General features: G+C 38.3%; 1 protein-coding gene across 3 annotated transcripts in view; it reads right to left on the bottom strand.

Annotated features, from left to right (window-relative positions):
* The window catches only part of MBD5 (methyl-CpG binding domain protein 5), a 167712-nt gene that overhangs the window by 60761 nt on the left and 81935 nt on the right, over positions 1 to 25016 (bottom strand). For all 3 annotated transcript variants that reach the window (XM_058664465.1, XM_058664466.1, XM_058664464.1), the window contains one exon: positions 5685 to 5858. The gene's annotated coding sequence lies outside the window, so the exon portion shown is untranslated. The remainder of the gene's footprint in view (positions 1 to 5684; positions 5859 to 25016) is intronic.

The following is a 25016-nucleotide window of genomic DNA, read 5'->3' as shown; positions in this document are numbered from 1 at the left end:
ACCGCCTTCTCCTACCTTCTCGAAGGACCCACTTTGCTTACACAGCATCACTGGAGTACAATAAGCACATTTATCAAAGAGGTTGGGCTCTGAAGGCACCTCCATCTCATTAATGTTAAGGATCCAGGATATAGCATAGACCTACTACTTAATTTATAAAACTTTTACAAGCAGTTCTATAGAAATAATAGTGAAATTTAAGAAGCATGTGTGTGCGTGTGCTTATGCATGTAAAGATACATGCCACAATTCCACCAGTGCTTTCCTTTTTCATGTTTCAACATGCAAATCAATCTCTAAATTAACTGGCTTTTATAGTGGCTTATTTTCTTCTTTCTATTGATTAGCTCTTTCTGACCATCCAGAATTCAAATTTAATCACCACCCCAAGAAGACTGCAATGTGAGGTGGGCACGTGGCCTAGCAATTGGGATGTACACAATCCTTATCAGTACTTGGGTTTGAGCTGCAGTTCCACTTTCTAAAAAGACTTATTTATTTTTATTGAAAAAAAACAGATTTACAGAAGAGAGACAGAGAGAAAGATTTTTCATCTGCTGGGTCACACCCCAAGTGGCCACAATGGCCAGAGCTAAGCTGATCTGAAGTCAGGAGCCAGAAGTTTCTTCTGGGTCTCCCGTGCAAACACAGGTCCCAAGGTTTTGGATCATCCTCTACTGCTTTCCCAGGCCACAAGCAGGAAGATGGATGGGAAGTGGAGCAGCCAGGACATGAACTGGAGCCCATATGGGATCCTGACATGTGCCAGGCAAGGAGTTGGCCACTAGGCTACTGTGCTGGGCCCCAGTTTCACTCCTGAATACAGCTTCCTGCTAATGCATCCTCTGGGAGGCAGCAGTGATGGCTTGAACAGTTCTGCCAGGACCTGCATTGTGTCATTATCAGTTAATCTACTGTCAGCAACACCAGCATTCCATGCAGGCATTGGTTTGAATCCCAGATCCTCCACTTTCTATCCACCTCCCTGCTAATAAACCCAGGAAAAATGTGGAAGATGACCCAAGCTCTTTCATGGGAGATTTGGCTGTTGCTGCTGGCTCTTGGCTTTGGCCTTGTCCAGCCCTGGCCTTTTTGGCCATTTTGGGAGTTAACCATCGATGGAAGATGTCTGTCTCTCTGACTCCTCCTCCCCATACTCCATAAATAAGTATGCTGTAAAAAAGAAATGTAATTGTGGGCGGAGACTCTAACAGATCTCCTGGCTACCTGCCTACAATGTAACCCTGGTGATGTTCCAATACTTGGTTAACTTACTGATATCTTTTATTATCTGGTGATCATAATTGCTCCTCATTCATTTGCTTATTGACTTTCTCCAAAGGAATGTAGATGCTCAGAGCACAGACCTTGTCTCTCTGTGTTTGTTACATTTGAAACTCCTGGAATAGCCCCAGCATACAGTAAGTGCATAAGTATTTCCTGATGATTGTGCATGTTCCAATTTTTCAATGTAATTTTATATTCTGATTTTTTGCCATTGCAAAATTTTAGCAACACATGATGTCTAAAATGGGAAGTTTTAGAAAGAAGCCACTGAATATGCTTGTTGAAAAATATAAAAAGGATCTTTGCTCTAGATTTGTACTTAATGATCTCACAATCTCTTAGTGATCATTTCTGGATAGGAAAGTGTGATAAGGCTTCTGAAGGAATCTGTGATGTTAAATTTTATTTTTTAATTGCATTAGAGTTTTATTTACTATGTGGTGTACATAAAAATTTTAATAGGATTAATAATGGAATCACTAAATTAAGTAAATGCAATAATATAAAAATGAATCAAATTTTAATTGCTAATTAACATAATAGTTTTTTCTCAGTATGCTTTCATGACATTTTTGTCAACAATAAAGTCACTGCTTTTTATTGTGTTAAATGTGTATTTTAGAAGTTATATCCAAACACCATCAAGACTAAATATAAGAGAATAACATCATTAAACATATAAATAGTATTTGTGGGTCTGGTGTGGCAGCCTAGTGGCTCAAGTCCTTGCCTTGCATGAGCCGGAATCCCATATGGATACTAATTCGTGTTCTGCCTGCTCCACTTCCCATCAGTTCCCTGCTTGTGGCCTGGGAAAGCAGTAGAGGACAGCCCAAAGTTTTGTGACCCTGCAACCTGCGCGGGAGACCCAGAAAGCTCCTGGCTCCTGGCTTCAAATCAGCTCAGTTCTGGCCATTGTGGCCACTTGGGGAGTGAACCAGTTGAGGGAAGTTCTTTCTCTCTCCTTCTGTTTGTAAATTTGACTTTCTACAGTCTACTGTGGGCCTGGTACAATAGTGTAGTAGTTAAAAGTCCTCGCCTTGCATGCACCGGGATCCCATATGGGCACCGGTTCTAATCCCAGCAGCCCTGCTTCCCATCCAGCTCCCTGCTTGTGGCCTGGGAAAGCAGTCGAGGACAGCCCAAAACCTTGGGACCCTGCACCTGCATGGGAGATCCGGAAGAGCTCCTGGCTCCTGGCTTCAGATTGGCTCAGTTCCAGCCATTGCGGTCACTTGGGGAGTGAACCATTGGATGGAAGATCTTCCTGTCTGTCTCTCCTCCTCTTTGTATATCTGCCTTTCCAATAAAAATAAATAAATCTTTGAAGTCTCTGTCCCTCTTTCTCTCTGTATTCTGACTTTCCAATAAAAACAAATCTTAAACAGTTATTTGCCATAAACCTTTATCAATAAGATTAAAGACTGAAATTCTAACACATTTGATTAATGGTAAAACGTGATATTATGAGTAAAGTCTACTAAACATAAAGTTTATAATGATATCACACAATTATCTTTTTAAAAAAATATTTATTTTAATTTTACTGGAAAGTCGGATATACAGAGAGGAGGAGATACAGAAAGGAAAATATTTCATCCTTTGGTTCATTCCCCAAATGGCTGCAAAGGCTGGAGCCGTGTGGATCCGAAGCCAGGAGCCAGGAGCCTTCTCCAGGTCTCCCACACGGGTGCAGGGTCCCAAGGTCTTTGGACCAGCCTCGACTGCTTTCCCAGGTCACAAGCAGGGAGCTGAATGGGAAGTGGAACTGCCAGGATTAGAACTGGTGCCCATATAGGATCCTGGCATGTGCAAGCCAAGGACTTTATCTGCTAGGCTACCAAGCTAGGCTCTTGTATCACATAATTGTCTTATTCTCAGTAGGGAACACTTGGATGCATGGTGGGAGAGAATTAATACCAATGAATCAAGATGAGGTATGTCAATTAGGTAAAATATGAATATTCCATGTTATAAACTCTAAATCATTAGGTATACTTTTTATACTATGATTATAAAACTTAGCTCATGAAATAACTACAGATAAGGAAGCATTCCACTATATCTTATATTTCCAAGAGTGAACAGCTCTAATTTTGAAAAGGAAAACAAATTCTATAAAAAAAAATCAGACTCTATATTTAAATTCTAAAAGAATATACACTCACAACAACAGACATGATAGAATCAAAAATAACATTACCATTAGTATTTTGGAGAGTAAAATTCAAATAGCTACAACATAATGATCATTTGATTGGATAAAAATGAATACACTAACATGCTTTCCACCATAATTGCTTAAATGATGGTTGTGAGAGTAACCCTGGATAACAGGTTTCCGTTTCTAGGATCCTTCATCCACTAAGCTCCTTAACACTACCCAGCCAGTCCACCATCCAATTTTCCTTCAAATTTTTCATACTTTACCTATTTATTCAAGCTATATATTTTTTATTTATGAACATATGTTTTGCAGTTACGTCTTTCTTTACTTGGTAACAGATTAATCCTATTTTTACTGTTCTCTCTCCCACCCCAATTTGTCTTCACCAAGCAGCCCATACCTCCAAACCACACCTCTGAGATGTAGCCTTTGTAAGAGACCCATTAGTGCTGCCCATCTTGTTGTAAAGCATTAAGCCAGCCCCAACACATGTATAGTCATTTCATGGTGGGATTCCCTAGCTAACCACCTCTTCTCTTGATAACTGCAGTTCTTTAGTTTCAGATATTTTTGACCCTTCAATGCACAAGGCTGAAAAAACTAATAACTTGCAGATGTGGAATCCCCTTTATGTAACAAAGATATGTGTTTCACACATGACATAATCATGACTATAATGTGAGTAGGTGATAGGAATTATTCAGTTCCATTACATTTTTCTTTAAAAAGTTTTATTTATTTGAAAGAGTGATAGAGCTAAACAGAGGATGTGGTCTTTTATCTGCTGGCTTAGCACCCGGATGGCTGTAACAACACTACAGGCCTGAAGTCAGAAGCCTGGAATTCCCTCTTGGTCTACCAGGTGGTGGTAGGGATCCAACTACTTGGACTAGCATCTACTGTTTTCCTAAGCTCATTACCAGGAAGCTCGGTTAGAAGTGTCCCAAGTAGTGGTTTAACCTGTGTACCACAATGCCCATCTCATCATTACACTTTTAAGGAACAATTATTGTATGCATGGTCCATTCCTGACTAATCTGCTAGTATGCAGCACATGATTTTATGGGAACAACTAATATTTACATATTCTTATCCTAGTATTCTTCAATTCATGCGGTGGAACACATATGTTCTTACTTGAAGAAATCAGTAGCAAATACAGGCAATGTATTCCGCTCAGAAACTCTGAAAAGTATCATACTATGAGCATTTGATTTTTATAATTTTTTCCTTTAATGTTTCGTTAGAGAGAGAGAGAAACTTCCATTTGCTGATTCACTCACCAAATCCCACAATGGTCAGATGGGCCACACTGAAGACAAGGGCCCAGAACTCAGTCTAGTTCAGTCACAACACGGCAGGGACTCAGCTAGTTGAGTTATCCCCTGCTGCCTCCTGGCGTGCACTGTAGCACAAAGCTGGATTGGGAGCTGAGTAGCTGGAAGTCAAACCAAGCACAAGGATGAACGATGCAGGCGTTCCAAGCAGAGAACTAAGCGCTGCATTGAATGTCCACCCCTCAGCAAGTCTTAAACATTTATTTATTTAATAAGACTTATTTAGCTTTATTTGAGAGGCAGATTTGTTCTTTTTTTTTCCAGGTACATTTATTTTTATTGGAAAGGCAGATTTACAGAGAGAAAGAAAAATCTTCCATTCACTGGTTCTCTCTTTAAGTGGTCACAATAGCTGGAGCTGAGCTGATCTGAAGTAAGGAGCCAGCTTCCTCCGGGTCTCCCCCGGCTTTTGGGCCATCCTTTGCTGCTTTTTCAGGCTACAGACAGGGATCTGGATAGAAACTGGAGCAGCTGTGACATGAATTAGAGGCTATATGGGATCCTGGTGCTTAAACGGGGACGATTAACTAATGCTGCCATTGAGCTGGGTCCGAAAGGCAGATCTATACAGAGAGAGAAGAAAAGACAGAGGGGTGGCAGAGAAAACATCACAGCTAAAGAACACCTAGGCAAGGAAAGGAAGAGAGTTTCAAAATCATAAAACAAGGCATAACGTATTTTAGCAGAAACACTGAAGAAAAGCAAAACCTGTAGAAAACAAGGTCTGTAATTCGACATATTGATAAACATAACAGCAGCTATAAATAAGGACATTGGACCAAATCCCACCTCCAGAAGTGGCTTGGCTTACATGTGGTTTGAAAATAATGTGAATTAATTGACGTTATTTAAATCAAAAGAAAACACGTGAAAATGTGCATTTCCTGCTTTACCTGAGAAACCGCAGACTGTGGTGACACTAGGTCAACATTCCTGCCCTGCCACAATTATCTGGAACAGAGCAGCAGCTGCTCCTCCAGCAAGGACGTGGCTCTCCAGTTCACTGCAGTGGCGTCCTGCTCCGTGCCCATCAGCCAGGCTTCTGGAGGCATTTGCATTTCCAACTTCTGGAACAGAAAGGACCTTGAGATAAGGGTTGAAGGACATGCTGTGGTCCTGGACAAGAGGTACAGCCTGTGTTTTTGTTTTGTTTTGTTTTGAACGATCATTCAACTTATGCTTCACAGCTTCTTCACAGTGTGGTGGATGAACTCCCGTTATATCACTGCCTGTAAGTCAGCTCAGGTTCTTCAGTAATCCTGAGTTGACCCAGGGGTTGGTGATTCTTAAGTTATAGGAGAATGCACACTGTATAGAGAAGTCTCCTTTTCTTAGTACCATCAATGACATTACATTATTATTATCACAGGAATTAAACTTGGAATCAATTAATTATGGAACCAAACTGTACAATCAATCATTAACATATGAACAATGCCTCTGATTTTTTTTGTACTTAAATTATTGTAACAAATAAGAGAAGCATTTCTGAGAGTCTTGCAAAGCTGTACCTGAGATTTAATCCCCCCTTATTTCCTTTTCTCCTTGTCTTCAGGGTAGCCCTGCTATACTTCATCGTGTTACAAGTTTCTTCCTTGGACAAAATCACTCTTGGGACAGTCTATTTTACATTGTTTGCCTGGCTACTGAACACTCTCCTGATTATCTGACGGGTTTTACGGCTATTCTCACATTACAAAGTTAGTGACCTGGATAGTAGTTACAAGTATTTCAGTTACTGAAAACAAATACATACAAACAAACATGTCATTGTGTACTTTTTCTTTTCCTTTTTTTTGTTAAGGATAGCAGGTCTGTGTTAGACTCCAGGGCCTCCAGAGGTCCCCCCACTGCTGAGAGCACTAGTAAAATCAAGTTTTTAACTTGGAAGATCTACAGACCACATATGCTGGATCAGAGCTGCACAGATACTCCCTCCCCTTTGAGTTCTTCCTTGATAACCAGCCTAGTGTTGTAGACTCTTTGCTGTTTTCAGTGCTACCTTCCTCTGAAGACAACATTACTCGAACACTAGGAGTTATCTGAGGCCAGAGCAGACAGGTGAATGTGTGAAATGGATGCAGCAGCACGCTCAAGCAGAGGTATTTCTCAGGAAGCAGCCAGAGAGACAAAGGAAAAATGAAAGGAAGTGCCAGCAAGGTGAAATAAGTATCCCAGGCATTATATTCAACGTTTTGGTTACTTCCTGGGAACCAACTATATGTGAAGCAATATGATGGATACTGAGACACCAAGCATGCAAAAAACAAAACAGGCAAAACACCCAAAGAACCACAGCTCCCGGAAAGAAGCTTTACTGTCTGAGAGATGGAGGATGGGAAGCTGGGCAGTCAGCCAGAGATTTACAACACTGAATGGGACTGGCTATGATAGGCCATATGTGAAATGTGAAATGAGCTCAAAGAAACATGGAACCTCATTTTTAAGATAAGGGCCAAGGGAAGAAAGATAAAAGAAGTCTTGAAAAATTTCTTGGAAAATGCACATTAATCAACTTTTTGAAATAGTCTGGTTTATTTAAGAATGCAAATAGATTACATGGGCAAAGGAAAGTCAGTTACTAAGATGGCTGACACTTCACCTAATCCATGCAAATGGTTTTAGTTCCAAAAGATTCAGAGTTTACAATTCTGTGAATAACTTCTCCAACATTTCAGTCATTTTTAGCTGGTAAGCAAATAAAAATGTCTCTTTTGTCAGACCTTTTATCCTTGATATGTGATAAGTGATGAAGCATTAGTGAATATTTTCCACAGGAAAATGGATGCCTGCCTGGTGCCTGAAATAGAACATGATGATCTAACAAACAGATAAGCAAATATTGTTTTCTCGAAAAAGAATAAAAGAATGATGATTCACTTAAGTAAGGAGTGGATATGAGGTGGAGTGCATTAGAAGCTGAGGACAGAACGAGGACAACACGGGTGAGAGAGCACCAGCCTTAGATAAAGTGTTTAGAGAAGTGTTGGAAAGCACATCCTTTAACATAAGTCCACCAGCATTGAGAAAGCAATGGCTATGTTGCCAAAGTGATGCCAGCCAAATGTATAAACAATATTAACTAACACTCATCTTGTCATCTTCTAGGAACTCTATGGGATAGTTCATGTGTACACAAACGCAACATTTAATCATCACAACCCTGCAAATTAGGTACTTCTATTTTTTTCTATTACAGAATTGAGGAAACTGCTTTACAAGAGAATTTGAACAATGACAAGAAAAATTAAGTAACTTTCTCTTCTATTTTCCTCTTGAATAACTTGTATCCCCGGGCCTGGCAGCGAGGCCTAGCGGCTAAAGTCCTCGCCTTGAACGTGCCGGGATCCCATATGGGCGCCGGTTCTAATCCCGGCGGCTCCACTTCCTGTCCAGCTCCCTGCTTGTGGCCTGGGAAGGCAGTCGAGGACGGCCCAATGCTTTGGGACCCTGCACCCGCGTGGGAGACCCGGAGGAGGTTCCAGGTTTCTGGCTTCGGATCGGCGCGCACCGGCCCGTTGCGGCTCACTTGGGGAGTGAATCATCGGATGGAGGATCTTCCTCTCTGTGTCTCCTCCTCTCTGTGTATCTGACTTTGTAATAAAATAAATAAATCTTTAAAAAAAAATTGTATCCCCTTACTTTTCTACTATAGCATTATTAGTATCCACATACCTGACAGAGTTTACTGTTTATCCTATAACTATTTGTCTTCTCTGAAAAGAATGCAGGCTCCAAGAGCACATGGGGTATAACAGTCACCATGACAGCCAAGAAACCCTGCTTATTTTTGCTATGGGTTCAACAGCCGCTTGCAGGCTTTGCATTGCATCTTATTTTTATTTCCCAAAACATGAAGAACAGAAACTTGTACATGTTGGGTGTAAAAACATTTGTTGAGTGAAAGATGTAGCATAATTCATCAGTAAGCACAAACGAAGCCCTTGCCATGCTTCACAATGTTAGTATCACAAGACAAGGAAGTATAAAATACAAGACTTCATTTCCAAAAAGCCTTAACACACACACACACACACACACACACACACACACACACACACACAAATAGAAGTAAGGCACAAAAGGAATTCATAGGGCATTAAATAAGAAGTCTTCACAACTCATTACTTCTGTTCTTCAATCATTCAAAGCCTAAAAATGCCTACTCATCACATCTCCTAAGACAGCAGAGTGTTCATTCTCTACCATAAACTCACCTGGAAATGTCGGAAATGCTCCCAACTCTACGCCTATGGTTCCTGGGCAGAGAGAGATTTCTTCCCACTCCTTCTTTTAAAAATATATTTGGGTAATTTTTTGTAAAAAAAAAAAAAAAAGTCATCACTCAAGTAATTACTCATTTATATGAAAGGCAGTGACACACACACACACTCATGGGAGCAAGAGGGGGGCTATCTAGAGATACTGCTTATCTGCAAGGCAGAGAGGGAGAGAGAGAAAAAGACAGAGAGACGGAGAGGGCCTGTTAGATCACTCCCCTAATGACCGTGAGAACTAGCGTTGGGTCAAGCCAAATTCAGGGCCAGGAATCAATCCAGGTCTCTCACGTAGGTGGCAGAGTTTAAAGCAACACATAAAAGTAGTAGGAGTAGAGTTTTCACTCAGTAGTCTATAAAAATATAAACTAGCAGCAATTTTAGAATTTCTTAAATGTTACAGTTTTGTTGAACACATACAGCATGCATGCTATTTTCATTATAGTTTTAAAACACTGAATATGTTTAAACAGTTAAACGTTGTACCTAACACTTGAAAAATTCTTGAAGAACCTTCTATAAAGTTTCTCGTTCTTCCAACTGATCATTTCTACATAAGCCAGAAAAATAAGACTTCATAAAACTGACTTCTATTTTTTCAATTCAATCTTGTACATTTTTATTAATATTAGGATGTGCATGGGGCTTGAGGCTAATCAGATTAATTCCATCTGGAGCTGGTGTTATAAAGTATAAAGAAATGCAGATTTAAAAAATAATATTGTAAGAGACTTATTTTTATTTGAAAGGCAGATTTACAGAGAGATGGAGTGCCACACGAAGAAAGGTCTTCCATGTTCTGATTTACTCTCCAAAGGACCGCAATGGCTGGAACAGCGTTATTCTGGAGCCAGGTGCCTGCAGCTTCTTACAAATCTAACATTTGCATGTAGGGGCTGAAGCACCTGGGTTGTCTTGCTGCTTTCCCAGGCATATTAACAAGGAGCCGGATTGGAAATGCAGCAGCCAAGACCCCAACAGCACCCATGTGGAATGCTGGCATTGCAAGCAGGAGGCTTAGTTTACTATGCCACAATGCTGACCCCTAAAAAAGTATTATTATAAAACTGTCTATTGGATCCCCACCCTCACTTGCAATGACCATCAGGATTGCTCCAGAGGACCCCCACCCCCCCAAAAAAAACCCATTGAATAGATAAATACAAGGAAAGCTTAGAACCAAACAGGAAACGATCAACGTTGATCCACATATACCTTACTAGATAGGACACAAAGATTAGTTACCCCTCACTAGGGGATGGAGGATTTCTCTGCACATCCCTCCTAAAACTGTTCTACACCTCAACTGTTGACAAAGGCCTTGTTAGATTTATAAGCCAGTATAGATTATCCTAAAATCTATCAAGTTCAGCAAAATTTTGCGTCAACACAATAAACTGTTAAATACTAAAAGGAAAACAGACACGAGACAGCTGAATAGTACCCTATAGCCACTTTAGGATGTATAGCAGCCGGTTCTGTGTACAAACAAAAATTGAAAGGTCGATGAAGTAGTCACAGGATGTGGTTAAGAACTTGCACTGTTATAACGTATTGATTACCCAATACCATGTCAATTAATTCCATAATGTTGTAAGTTGTTGTTGATGTTGTGCTGGGGCTTCTAATAGATCGGGATGGTATTCTGCCAGCTCTGCCTTCAGACCAGAGACAGTCTCCCTAAGAAACTGTCGAATTTATCTGGACAATAAGATGCTGGACTCTATGCTTGGTATATATTTGCAACAAAAGAATCTTGACTTAATTTGAACTGTAATACTGCAACAAGGTGGAGGAATCCACCATGGGGGAGGGTATGGGGAGGGGATGGGGAAATCCCAGTGCCTATGAAACTGTGTCACATAATCCAACGTAATAAATATTAACAAAAAAAAACTGTCTAGCATGCTTACTGCTAAGAAATTATTTTTATAGTTTAAAACAAACCCCTACCTATCTCCCTAGTACCAAATGAGCTCTGATGCACATGTCCCCAAAAATTCCATCATGGATTTATGTCTCTGATATAAATATCTTATAATTACAGTTTCACTCCTTTGTAGTTACTTGTGGACAATTGCATATGAGAGACATAAACCTATAATCTTTATTTATATTCACTTGAAGAGCATAGTGTCATGTAAAATCTTTATTTTTTATTTTATTTTGTTAAATTTTATTGCACAGTCAGATATACAGAGGAGGAGAGACAGAGAAGAAGATCTTCTGTCTGATGATCTACTCCCCAAGTGAATGCAAAGTCCAGAGCTGAGCCGAACTGAAGCCAGGAGCCAGTAGATTCTTCTGGGTCTCCCATGTGGCTGCAGGGTCCCAAGATCTTGGGCTGTCCTTTACTGCTTTCCCAAGGCACAAGCAGGGAGCTGGATGGAAGCAAAGCTGCTAGGATTAGAACCAGCGCCCACATGGGATACCAGAACGTTCAAGGTGAGGACTGTAGCCACTAGCTTACCACGCCGAGCCCTGATTATTTACTTATAAACACAGATTTTAATATATAATGTAGAGAAGCTCAATTAATCGAATTAAAGACAATTTTCTGTGTTTATTATTATGGGCTTGGGTATTTCACAGGAAAGGAGCCTAAGACATTAAATAAAAGCATTTGACTTTGTATCTTTATTTTTATTATGTAAATGTCCTTGGAATTCTTCGGCTTATAATTCAAAGTTTTTCCTTGATGCATTCTTAAAAAAATTTTTTTTGCACCAACATAGAATAAAAACATGACAGTGACCTTGATACTAACATTGAACACATCAATGTGTTATATTTCAGCTTCAAGAACACTCAGCATGGCAGAAACTCTTGGGATTCTGGAATGACTTGGAGGTTAAAACACTATAAAGTTGGCTTAGGAGACTTTAGGAACATTAGAAGATGAATGATGCAAGCAATTTTATCTCTGGGCAAATCAATCTAATGTTAATGAAAAAATTTCCATGGCAACTCAACACAGAAGCAAAAGTGCGGAATAAAGCAATAGAGATTTCTTCATTTTTAATGGTTGCAACTATTTGAAAACTTCCTCTAAATTACAACTTTTTTTTTTAAAACTTGGCTTGGGATAGATCTTCATTTTTAATGTTTCTTGTTCTCTAGATACTGATGAGTCAGACTAACCATTCTTAGCTGGTAAATCAAACTCTAGTGACCTGCACACCAATGTCTTTGTGACAGGTACCTAATATTCAAGATGATTTTATTAATTCTAGTTCATGGCTAAGCAGCATTATTAGCTTTTGATTCACTATTTTTGTCAAAAAAGTCTAACAAAGCTGATGCCAAATGGAATCAGAAAACAGATGTTGATATATAAATCATGTATTAAACACAACTACAACTATAAAACAGAACAAATTTTACAGTAAACATAAGAATGACAATTGAAAGAAATCTGGCAAATTAATAAAATAATTCTGAAACACTCAAATAACTTTTAATTTAAAATAATAATGATGTTATTTGTAATCAATAAATCCAAAGATGGTCTGCAATGATAATTCTAATGTCAGAAGCATCATCATTGCAATATATAACTGCATTGTAGGTTGTATATTTTAAGCACGAACACTTTGATAGACAATATCATTTTTGAAAAAAAGTTAGGATATTGCAATAAGTGCTGTGCTGTAACACTATTATTATACTAATGTTGAATGACAAAGATTCTATTCTATTATATTCATTCTATTTCATATTTTAAATTCTGGTTTCCTATCAAGTATTATCAAATATTTCACTGTTATACAAATTCTGTTCTTCTAAGATGATCATGGCAGCCTCAATCTAATACATATAAGTCACCGAGAAAATTTCACATAGTCAAGTCTTTGTAAATTTCACAAAATGCAAGAGAAAGATCTATCACGAACAATTTAAAATGAAGTTTTATTTAACAAAAATAATGTTAATCATTTTCACATCATTCACCTATAGATTCAGAAGAGTAAGGGTACATCTAAATAACAGTTCAAGATTTCACAACATCTCTTATGTCCTCTTATCCTCAGGGGGTTTTAAATACTTTCTATGAAACAGAAATTTCATTCAAAACTATTTTTATTCTAAGTTTTATGATATTTATTTCTGTCCTTTCTGGAGATATATTTACTTAACTGAAAGTCAAAGTTACAGTGAGAGGTGAAGAGAGAGACAGAGAGAAAGAGAGAGGGAGAGAGAGAGGTCTTCCGTCCACTGTTCACTCTGATGACTACAACTGAACCGCTAGGGTTAGGCCAGTTCAAAGCCAGGAGGACGGGGCTTCTTCCAGGTCTTGCATATAAGCTGCAAACGTCCAAGGACATGAGCCATCTTCCACTGCTCTTCCAAGTCCATTAAGCAGACAGCTAGATTGGAGGTGGAGCAGTCAGGACACAGTCAGGACACAGTCATGTGCCCAAATGGGATACCAGATACCAGCATCACAGGTAAGTGTTTTACCCCTCTAGGTCACAATGCTGGCCCTGCTTTGCTTGCTCTCTCTTTCTCTCTCTTTCTCTCTCTCTCTTCTTCTCTCTTAATCTCCAGCAAGCTTTAATTAAAAAAATTTTTTTCCTGTGTCTTATTGTTCTGTAATCTGTTCTGGCATGCTCCCAAATGATACCAGAATCATCAGGAACAATGACAACCCATTTCCAGACTCTACTATTTTCTACTTGCTGTGCCCAGTTCAACATTATTTGCCATTATAGCGATTAACAACAGTTTTGACAAACACAGTATAGTCCTACTCTATTTCAGACTTCTGCAGCTACCATCTTCCTGCTGCCTGTGTTAGATAGCCCCCAAAACAACAACAACCGCAAAAGTGGTCAGGGAGCAAGAAAGCTCATTTTCTTTTTTATATGCTTAGTCATTCACCCATTCAAAAATATGATTTAAGTATAAAATCAAATAAAATTATGTCAATATTTCATTACAGCCTATTAAATATCAGTTACAGTGCAAGGCACTGGGGAGGCTGCAATAAACAACAGAAAGCTGGATCCTGCTTTTTTGCAGTTATTGTAGTGATGGACATAGGTCAGAAACCATAAACAAATACAAAATAATTACAGATCATATAAAGAACAAGGGCCTAAGATACAGTAAGGGGAGGGTTAGAAAACTCACCCCTCAAGAAATGAAGAAATTTTTACTAAGACAGATGGGAAGTCTGAGAGATGACTTGATGGATTAGAAAGAAGCTGGTCATGAGAAGACAATCAGAGGAGGAGTATTCTAGGCAAAGGGAACAGCACATAAAATTGTGCATTGTAGAAACTGAAGGAAGAGATTAAGTGTTATAAGGAAAGGGAGAGTGGCATGAGATGAGGTGAAAGAAACAGGCAGGGAAGATATGTAGGGCCTCATTAACCATGATTATGCTATTTTAATTTTATTACAAACAGAAGCCATCAAAAGTATAAACAGAGGAGTGACAAAACTTGTGTGTATTTTAGGGAGGTATCTCTTATTGCTGTGTTGAGAACATATTGAGAAAAATAATCTGCTGGATATCTTTAGTATAAAAGTTGAGAGAATGACAAAATTTTGGGTGTTTTGTTTAGAATTAATTTATTAGAACTGCTTCTGTGTATTTAACTTTGACCACTAAGAACACCATGAATTGAAATAATGATCATGTTATCTTGGAGATGTTAACAGCTTGGAATTTGCCAGATGCTCACAGGGAGCGGTTACACTGTATAGGACTCTGAAATGAAAGTCTATTTCAAATATTCAAATGTATATCACTAGCATCTGTCACACAAAGGCAAAGAGGATTTGAGGTTAAGCAAAGTAAGGAAGAGAAACGGACACTGTGAACTGAATAAGCACCACGCTCAACGACGAAGAAACCACAGATTGCTATAATGGTTCAAGTGGTTGTACGGGCAGTTTTCTAAATGGCTCAGGTATAAAAAGCCAAATTTCAAAAAATAAAAAGAAAGATAAGTATGCTAAAAGGCTCCCCTTTCAGGCCTGAAGTGACTTGCTGTCTGAATCGTTCTCGGAGCTCACTATGTACTAGTAACTTCACAGATGACTCTGTCTCCCTCCAATCACAGTGTCCTTTTCCTTTTGAACATGTCAAAATTAATCTTGACTAGTAGCTCACTGTTGCTGGAACATTCTTGCAGTTTTTCTCGTGGCTGCTTTGTTCACTGCTCCTTAATTCACAGAGTATAGTGTATAGGACTGCACAGTACCTTGCTCAGTAGTGAGGAATAGGTTGGCTTAGACTAAAGACTGTTATGGTATTTGTTACTAAAACAGGGTCAACTATCTCCTTAATTCATACAGCTATTGCTCACAGCATATATTTTATGTATACTGCCTTATCTCACTAGAATTTAAGCAAATGATGAAGGAAATTTGTCTACTCTTATATAGCACTATTTTTTTAGGGTGTAGCATAGTATCTGATACATTATGTGCTCTCAAAATTTATTAAATGGGAAGAAAGATAAAAGGTTAAAAAGATACAACATGACAAGAGACATGAGAAAAATATTAAAATGTCCAAACTGAGGTTTAGAGAAACTTAGGGGTTGGCACTGTGGGACAGTGTGTTGGGCTACCAGCTGTGATTCTAGATCCCATAAAATTGTTTGAGTCCTGGCTGCTCTGCTTCTTATGCTGCACCCTGCTAATGTGCATGGGAAGCCAGCAGCAGGTGGAACTCTGCAACCCATGTGGGAGACCAGGATAAAGTTCCTGGATCCTGGCTTTGGCCTAGCCTAGTCCTGGATGTTGTAACCATTTGTGTGGTGAACCAATGATGGATGATCTCTCTCTGTAATATTGCTTTTAAAATAAAAAATATATAATTATAATTTAATATAATATAATAATATAATTTATAAGAATATAAATTAAAATAAAATATAAAATATAAAATATATCATGCTAAGAGAAATGAACCAATCCCAAAAGGTTAAATACCACATGTTTGCCTTAATCTGAGATGAAAAGATGACAACTTGGAAGATAGTACCTGTATATTGTAATATTAGTGCAATCTCTAACAACCTGTATCCAATGCAATAAGATAATGCGATATAATCTATAAACCAAAAAAAAATAAATAAAATACAAAACAACCATGAAAACAGGAGATCCTAAAGACACAAAAGGAAACTTAAAAAGCTATAACTGAAATGGTAAGAGAAAAATTTTCCTGTAATAATAAAATGACAGTAAGAGAGAATCACAGCTTATGTCAAAAGTATAAAAATGAATTTTACTAAGAATATGTCGCAGAAGACTGGCTTCTAGTCAAGATGTAGGAACACATGTCACGTTTTCTCTCTTACCTGAAGAACCCCCCCTACCCAAATCAAAATATGTGAAAACACGATTTTTTCCCCAAATACAACTGAGAAACAACTAATAGATTAAGTGAATCCTAAAACTCTTCTAGCTTATTATCTTGAGAGAATTCCCAGGCTATGTGAAGACAGAGGGAACCCAGTCAGGCCTCAGCAGATTCCCTAGGTTGAGGAAATATATATGAACACTCAGGGGAGACAATGACAGACTAGATTTTCTGAAAAGAGAGTCTGCCAAGAGATAGCCACACAAAGAGAAACAGAGACCACAGAGGGTTATCTTTGAGTATTGATTAGTACATGCATGTACAGGAAAATAATTCAGGATGAGGTCATAGGAAATAGTACTGGGAAATTAAACACTCATCCTAACACATGGTAACAGGACAGGACACTCAGAAGTAGGCCTGGAGTAAAACACTGTTCTGGTGTCTACTGACAGGTCTTAAAAGGAAGAATTGAAAAAGTCCAGTAATTTTTTTCTTTGTAATTTTAGTGTGCTCCAGGACAAAGATTAAGAACACTTAAAGCCATAAATATACAGGACTCAATAAAGAAAAAATTAACAATGAATAGTATTGCAAAAATAATTCACACTTACAAAATAGTAGGGAAATACATCACATATGGAGGAGAATCAATTACTTTTGGATAAATAATGAGTAACCAGGATACAATGATGAATGAAAAAAAAAAGCCAATTCCACAGGGTTGCATATGCTATGATTGCATCATATAACATTTTTGATATGACACACTCTTAGAAATTGAGAGCAGATGAGTTGTTTAGGTGGTTAGGGAAAGAAGGTGAGATGGGGCAAAAAAGAGATGAGTGTGCATACAGAAGAGCAACATGAGAGATTGTTTCTGTAATGCAACTAATTGGTACCATGACTATGAAGCTGGGCATGTGAACTACTCAGGGCATACAACTGTATTGAACTAAACACACACACACAAGTAAAAATGAAGAAAACTGAATACAAAAAATATACTGTGATCTTTCACTGCAGTTTTTAGGATGGTGTCAATGAAACAAATCTGATAGAGTTACACAGTGTATCTTTACAGTACTGCTTACAATTGCATAAAAATCTGCAAGTAAGTCAATATAAACATGAAAAAATCGCTGAGAAGATAACAGAACTGACACAGACTTGATACTTAGCAGACAAGAATAGTAACAGCTATCACAACTGTATTTCATGTTAGAAAAAAAGTATAGTGTCTAAGGTAAAAAATACTCTAGATGGAATTAACAGATTAGATACTTCTGAAAATAAGATTATTGAGTTTGAGAACATGAAAAAAGAAATTGCTTAAATGAAATAGGCTAAAAAAGGAACTGAAAACAAATTCACAGAATGACAAATGGACTACTACCTGAATTCCAAAAACATGCAAGTTAATATTTAGTGATACACAATTTTCACATACAGCTGCTTAAGGACAGGAAGAGAGACAAACAGAAGTGAAGCGAGGGATTAAAAAGAAATAGAAGGGCAATTCTGTGGTTATGTATATGTTCATTATCTTGACTGTGTTAATGGTTTCACAAATATTAAAAACAGCCCAATGTACTAAATGTGTTGTTCATTGTATATCAGCCATATCTCAATAAAGATGTAAAACAGGTAAGTAGGCAGAAGCAGGAACAAATCTTTCTTACAGAAAAGCTTAAGTTAATAAATATAAAGGGAATGAGGAAAATAGAAAATCATTATTATAATACCACATTAATAACTGTAGTGGATCCATCAATGGTTGCTTAAAACAACTGATGAAAATTTAAGAAGAAAGAGTATTTGCACAGTCTGCAAGTATTTCCTTCCAAATAATTATTAATTATGAGGGGGAAATTAGTAATTTTACAGTACAGAATATGATAGATATCCCCCTAAAATAATGATCTGGACTAATATTTGTAACATTGAGATGTATCAACATCAGGTGCCATCTGCAATAATGCACTTAATACCATTTATCACTTCTAAACATTCATCTCCAAATTACATAGTCTCAAACTAATCAGCAGAAAACATTAGATGAACCCAAAATGTAATATGAACTCAAATTGAGGGACATTCTATAAAATGCATGAATAATATTGAAAGCATTCATAATATTGCTAAAATAAGGAGAGACTAAGTAATTCTAACACATTAGAGAGAGTAAGGAGACATGAAAACTAAGTATGATATGTGACAGGGAATGAGTCCTGAAGCAGAAAAAGGACATTAGTGCAACTGGCAAAATCTGAAGAAAGGCTATAATTTCATTAATAAAACTGTGCCAATGACAATTTATTAGTTTTGAATAATAGATTATGGTGATGCCAGATGCTAACATTAGGGGGAAAAGAGGTAAAGGGTACACAAAAATGCTAAAAATCAAATTATTAAAAAGAAATTTTTTAAAGTGAGCAAACCATGGCCCAGATAGATAGAAAATTACTAGCAGATCTTTTATCTCCTTTAAATTACTCAAGCACTTTGTTTTTTCCCACATTTTACATTGTATTATTATTATTATTATTATTATTATTATATTATCATTTTAAGAAACAGTTCCATAGGCTCCTGGGATTTCCCTTATCCCCTCTCCAATCCCCCCCAACCTAGTTCCTCTATATCATTATTAAAGTATAGTTCTTCACACACAGTCATATGTCCATCATTGTGGGCATGGAAAATGGCAGAGAGTCCAGCATCCTATTGTCAAGATATAGTAAACAGTTTCATTGTAAGTCCATCTTTGTCTGGAAATAGAAATGCATACTACATTGGGTTTTGCTTTTTAATCCAGTCTACTAATCTATGATGTTTGATTGAGCTTAAGCCATTTACATTCCGGGTTAATATGTACGGGTGGTACTTTGGTCCTGTCATTTTAGGAATGGGTTGTTCATTGGTTTAGTCTTCTGTTGTCATTTTACTGGGATGTTCTTCACATTTGGCTTTGGTTTTGGTGGGTGCTACTCCTCTTCTCTGTCAAGAGAACTTCTTTAAGTATCATTTGTAGGATAGATTTTGGAAGAGGCATATTCTTTTAACTTTTCTTTACTGTGGAAGAATTTTATTTCATTTTCAAAGACAAAAGAAAGCTTTGCTAGATATGTTATCCTAGGTCGACAATTTTTTTCTTTTAGAATCTGGAATATGTCACTCCATTCTCTTCTGGCCTGTAGAGTTTTCAGTGCAAAATCTCCTGTGAGTTTCATTGGCATTCCTTTATATGTCAGTTGATTTTTTTCATGTGCATATTTAAGGATCTTTTCCTTATGTTTGATTGAAGAGAGCTTGATGATCATATGTCATGGAGAAGATCGCTTTTAATCAGACCTGTTGGGAGTTCTGTGCCCCTCCTGCATCTTGTTTCCCAATTCTTTCTCCAGATTAGGGAAATTTTCCTTTATTATTTCATTAACTACATTTGTAAAACCAGTTTCTCTTTCTGCACCTTCTGAGACTCCCATAACTCTTATATTTGGCCTCTTAATAGCGTCTTTCAATTCTTGAATACTTTTTTTGGCCTGATCTAGCTCTGCTTCCAGCTTTTTGCTTGCTTCCCCCTGGTGACAGGAAATACCTTCTAATTCTGAGATTCTTTCTTCTGCTTGCTTCATTCTATTTTGGAGATTCTCCACTGTACTTTTAATTTGCTCTACTGTATTCTTAATTTCTGATATATCAGCCTTGATTTGCTTTATTGCTGCTATTTCTTGTGTAACAATTTCCTTAAGTTCTTTGAACTCTTGTATGTGCTTCTCATTGTTGATCAGAAGCTTTAAAATGAGTTTTCTGAATTCTGTGTCCCCCATTTTCTTGATGTCTTCCTCAGTGAACTCTGAGGTTGGCATAGGGTTTTGCTCCTTTTGGGGAATTTTCAGTAATATTCATTGTGCCTTTGTCTATTTTTTCACTCTTGGTCATTGTACTTCTGGTTAGCAGAGTCTTCTCCTTGGGACAGGTTTCCAAGCTGTGTCACCCACAGGCCTGTAGTTTGATTTTACTTATTGTGATTGGTACACAACTCTGCTTGCAGCCATTTGTGCCACTCCCTCCAGCAAGTTCTAGGTCTAGGTTCCTATGTTAGATTTCCACAAAGAACTCTGTAGCCCCAACTCCTGGCTCACCAATCTCTACCTCCTGTGATACCATCCTGAGGCTGCACTGTTGTCTGTACAACCTTTCTCCCACTTCCAGTTGGAGCAGGTCCCAGGATTAGGGAGACACCAGGTGTCCTATATAGCTAGGTTGTTGGTGGCACTGATCTTGTCGGAACCTTTTGGACGTTAGGTCTGGGTGCCACACGGACCTATTTTGACCCGTACAATGCCACAATCGATATTATTTTCCTGCGGGACCAGTGCAATCCACGGAACTCAGTGAGTTCTTGCGAGCTCAGCACATGTGCAGTTCATTGTTGTCCCCTGCAGTCCTAAAGTTTTTGCCACAGTGTACAAAACGGCACCTGACATACCACTACTAGAGTTCTTGATTTGCTGGCAGTCAGGTCTGAGGGCTACCCAGACCTGTCTTGGGTGGAACCTCTAGAATGCCACATTGATGTAGGTCACTGGGTCAGAAATGAGTTCACTCCCAGCTCAGCGTATGCTCAGTCCTTTCCCTTGCCTTTTCCTCCGTAAGCAAAATGGCGTCCAATTCAGCTCTAGGGGGCTGACTGGGCTGTGAAATCCACCCTGTTCCTGCACTGCCCGTCTGAGATCTGCTGCTTTATCTTTGCTCCTGGTCAAACCAAATGGACCAGCACTATGGGCAGTTCAATGTATGGGTTCACCTCCCAAGCTCCCAGTGACAGTCCCTTCCCACCTGGTTGCTGGTGGAGTTCTGGCTGCTGGTGGAGTTCAGATCGCTGTTTGCTGAATGCTGCTGGAGTTATCAGTCACTGCAACACCTCACCGTTGTGTCCGCTGCTTTCCTGTATCTGTCAGTGTCCAGGTACCCCTCTGCTGTTGTTCTGTCCTCTTCTATTTCCTGGATTGTGTCCTCTCTGCTTCATCTTGATTAAATGTTTCTCTGTCCGTTTAAACGTGTCCTTACCCTATTCCGCCATCTTGATTCTCCCCTAGTCAAGCACTTTGACCCATATTGATTTTCTAGATGATTGAACTGATGCTGAGAACCTTTGATAAACTATAGAGACAGAAGTGACACTGAAATACTAGGGAATGAAACTGCTTCTTACATATAATACACTATTATAAGTAACTGCCACATTTATGTACATATATATTATATTATTTGTTAGTTTGAGAGGGAAAGACAGAAGGGAGTGGACAATGAGAATGAGAAAGAGAGAGGGAGAGAGCAAGAGATGCTTATTTGCATTTGAATCCAGACCAGGAACAAAGCCAGTAGCCAAGGATCTCAATCCACCTGTGACAAATGGAGACCATGAGGCAATCATTTGATTTATCATGGCTGCTTCCCAACATGTGTATTAACAGTAAGGTGGAGACAGGAACAAGAGCCAGACAAGGGTCCCATCTAGGATGGGAGCATCCTTACTGGTGTCTTGATTGCTTGGCTAACAGCTGCCCCTCTTTTTCCTCCAAAAGGAAAAGAATATGGAGCACTTGAATTATAAACCAGCCATGTTGTTAAACTTTGTAATATTTCTGGAAGGAATACACTTTTATTTCTTCTAGCAATATTTATATCTTCTAGAAGGTAGTTTTACACATATTTAGAAAGAAAGGCAACAATGATTAGGAGCTAGTTTGACTTCATCAAGAACACATGATGTCAGACCAATGTAACCTTTTGAAATATTACTTAGCTGGAGGTTTAAAAAATGCTCTAGACAATATAAATTTAATTTCACAAAGGCATCTGGCAATATAATTCAAAATCTTCTCATGGACAGATGGCAAAATAAGAACTAGGTAGTATCTCAAAAATAACATATTTTTTATTGACTGAATGTGACTATTTGCAGATTTATGAGTCCATGCCCAAGCTCAATTTTCTATTAGTGTAAGTTCTCTATTGGTAGATAAAAAGGCTTTCTCTACAGTTTTATACAAATAAGCATGATTTTCTATTAACTAGGACGAAGACAACATCACCCATGCAGATACACTGAGATGAAAGAAGAGATGCAGAAGAAACTCAAAATCTAAATATCCATGAATGGATAGAAAAAAAGTCATTTAAAAACACGGAAGGGCCGGTGCTGTGGCAGACCTTTGATGTTGGTATTCCATATGAGCACCTGAGAAAGTAGCAGAGGATGACCCAACTGCTTAGGTCCTTGTCGCCCAATCATGGTCATTGCAGTCATTTGGAAAGAGAACCAGCCAACAGGATAGCTAACTATATTTCAAACAGATATGTAAAATGTCTTTTAAAAATAGGAAGGAATGGCCATGAGAAAATGTAAAAAGGACTTTTTTTTGTCTAACTGCCAAGTTTGGTGAATTTAGTCATATAATGCTGTTGATAAATGTACTAATAGAATCATACTTACTGAGGAGTGATATTTAGCTACATTAGCATGAGGGAGTTGTTTGATGAACTGAAAGCGTTCCCATATCCTATTCATGAAATATAAGTCACAGATCAGAAACAAAAACAAACCTCATGATAGATGGAAATCTGAAATGCTTTAGAACCAAGAAACTTTCTTGAAATGCCATCTTGCCTTTGCCCAAATGAAACAGGAGTCCGGATCTCATTCCGACCGATATATGATTAAGTTCATGAATGTGAGTGGGATAAAGTCTTTTTTTTTTTTTAGTAAAACAGAACATATTAGATTATTATGCTAAGGTACAATATGGCAATGGAGGAGTTAAGAGCTGGAGAAAGCAAGTGACCTTAGACTAGAACTTCTCAAGTACTGTCAACAGATGCTGAAAAGTCATTTTCCTGTTGTATCTTGGGTGCTAACCTTGCTTGGCATGAAAGTTCTAGAAGAAAAGAAGATGTTAAATCAAACTGGGTAGTCTGCAGAAAAACTTTATCTATAAAAATAGAGGAAAGCATTAGGGGAACTGACTACAGCCAAAAATTCAGAAGTGCTATTATCATATGTAAGCCAGAAAAGAGGCTGGGGTATTCTCAAGAATTGTGCCTTTCAGTAAAATTGATGGAGTTAATCTGTTGGAAACCTATAGGAGCACCCCAATCTCGCTGTCCTTCCACTTTCTGATCTCCTAATACCTTCCACTGGGCCAAACATAATCAGATGTCAAATGGCAAGAAATCTGTTTCATGAAATGATTATACAAAGAGCAAGGTAGATAAAAATGGTCGGGTTCTCTACTTACGGCCTGGGAAAGCAGTGAAGGATGATTCAAGTCCTTGGCCCCTGCACCTGCATGAGAGACCCAAAAGGAGCTCCTGGCTTCTGTCTTTGGGTCCACTCAGCTCTGGGTGTTGGGGTCATTTGGAAGTGAACCAGTGGATGGAAGACCTCTCTCTCTGCCTCTCCTTCTCTGTCAAAATTTGCCTTTCAAATAAATATTTTAGAAAGTTGAAATAGAAAAGGAATAAGGGTGGTATCAATCCCAATTGACAATGACTGCCTATAAATGAAATAACAACAACAACAATGAACATTACAAAAGTTATATAACTGGCATAATTGAAGTGTGGATTCAGAAGAAACATAAAAGTACAATATTTGTAGAAGAATGTTGCTTTGAATATTACAAATTAAAAAGGCAATGAAATAACAACTGGAAAACATTTTCTGAACATGCCCATTAGAAGACATTGGTATCCTTTTTGAAAACAATTCCAGGAATGTAACAGAAGAGGAACCCAATTTTAATAAAATGAGAAACTAATGAGGGATGAAGACTTATGAATACAACAAACACTACTGATGAAGTAAAAAGGACAATGAGTTGTTAGTAGCTAAACAAATGATAGGGTTTCAGTATTAGCTTGTGTTAAAGGCTTGATCCCTAGGGTGTTAGGACTGGGAAGTGGGGCCTAGTGCAAACTCCTTAGGTCACTGGACATATTTCTTCAAAAGGCAGCTCTCACGTGCCCTTATGAGGCTGTGATAAGGCTCACTTGGGTCCACCCACTGTCTCTGCCTTCTGGCTCTCCATGGGATTCTGCACCTGCACATCACTATCCACCATCTTCATCAGGAGCCAAACCTGCATGCCTCTTGAACCTCCAAAAGGGTAAACTAAATATATTTTTTTCTTTATAAGGACAGTTGTCTAAGCTATTTCATTATAATAGTGAAAAATTGTCAAACACCCAAAATTAGGATGAAGAGGGATTTTTTTGTCTTTTTGAGTAACCACCCACATGAAATTGAAATGTAAGGTGAAGGCATGAATGGAGTGAATTGTATTGGACTGAGAAGGTAATCAGATATGTGTATACATAAGCCTCTAAGGCCTGCAGCTCTGGTGTACTACTGCAGACTTACATGGTGTGACTCCTCAGCCGGCATTACAGATGGCTAATGGTAGGCAAAGAAACTGGCTAATGACAGGTTATTTACTACAAAAAAATGAGTTAAATCAATTAGATTCTCTGTATTAGGAGTACAAACTAAAAAACGTGGAGAGAATGGGCTGATTAGTGATGGACACTCAGATGACAGGGTATACTATGAAAAGAAA

The sequence above is a fragment of the Ochotona princeps genome, chromosome 5, assembly GCF_030435755.1.
Source record: "Ochotona princeps isolate mOchPri1 chromosome 5, mOchPri1.hap1, whole genome shotgun sequence".
In the NCBI taxonomy this organism is placed as follows: Eukaryota; Metazoa; Chordata; class Mammalia; order Lagomorpha; family Ochotonidae; genus Ochotona; species Ochotona princeps.
Note: the sequence above shows the minus strand (reverse complement) of the source record. Positions and strands in the feature narration are given on the sequence as shown.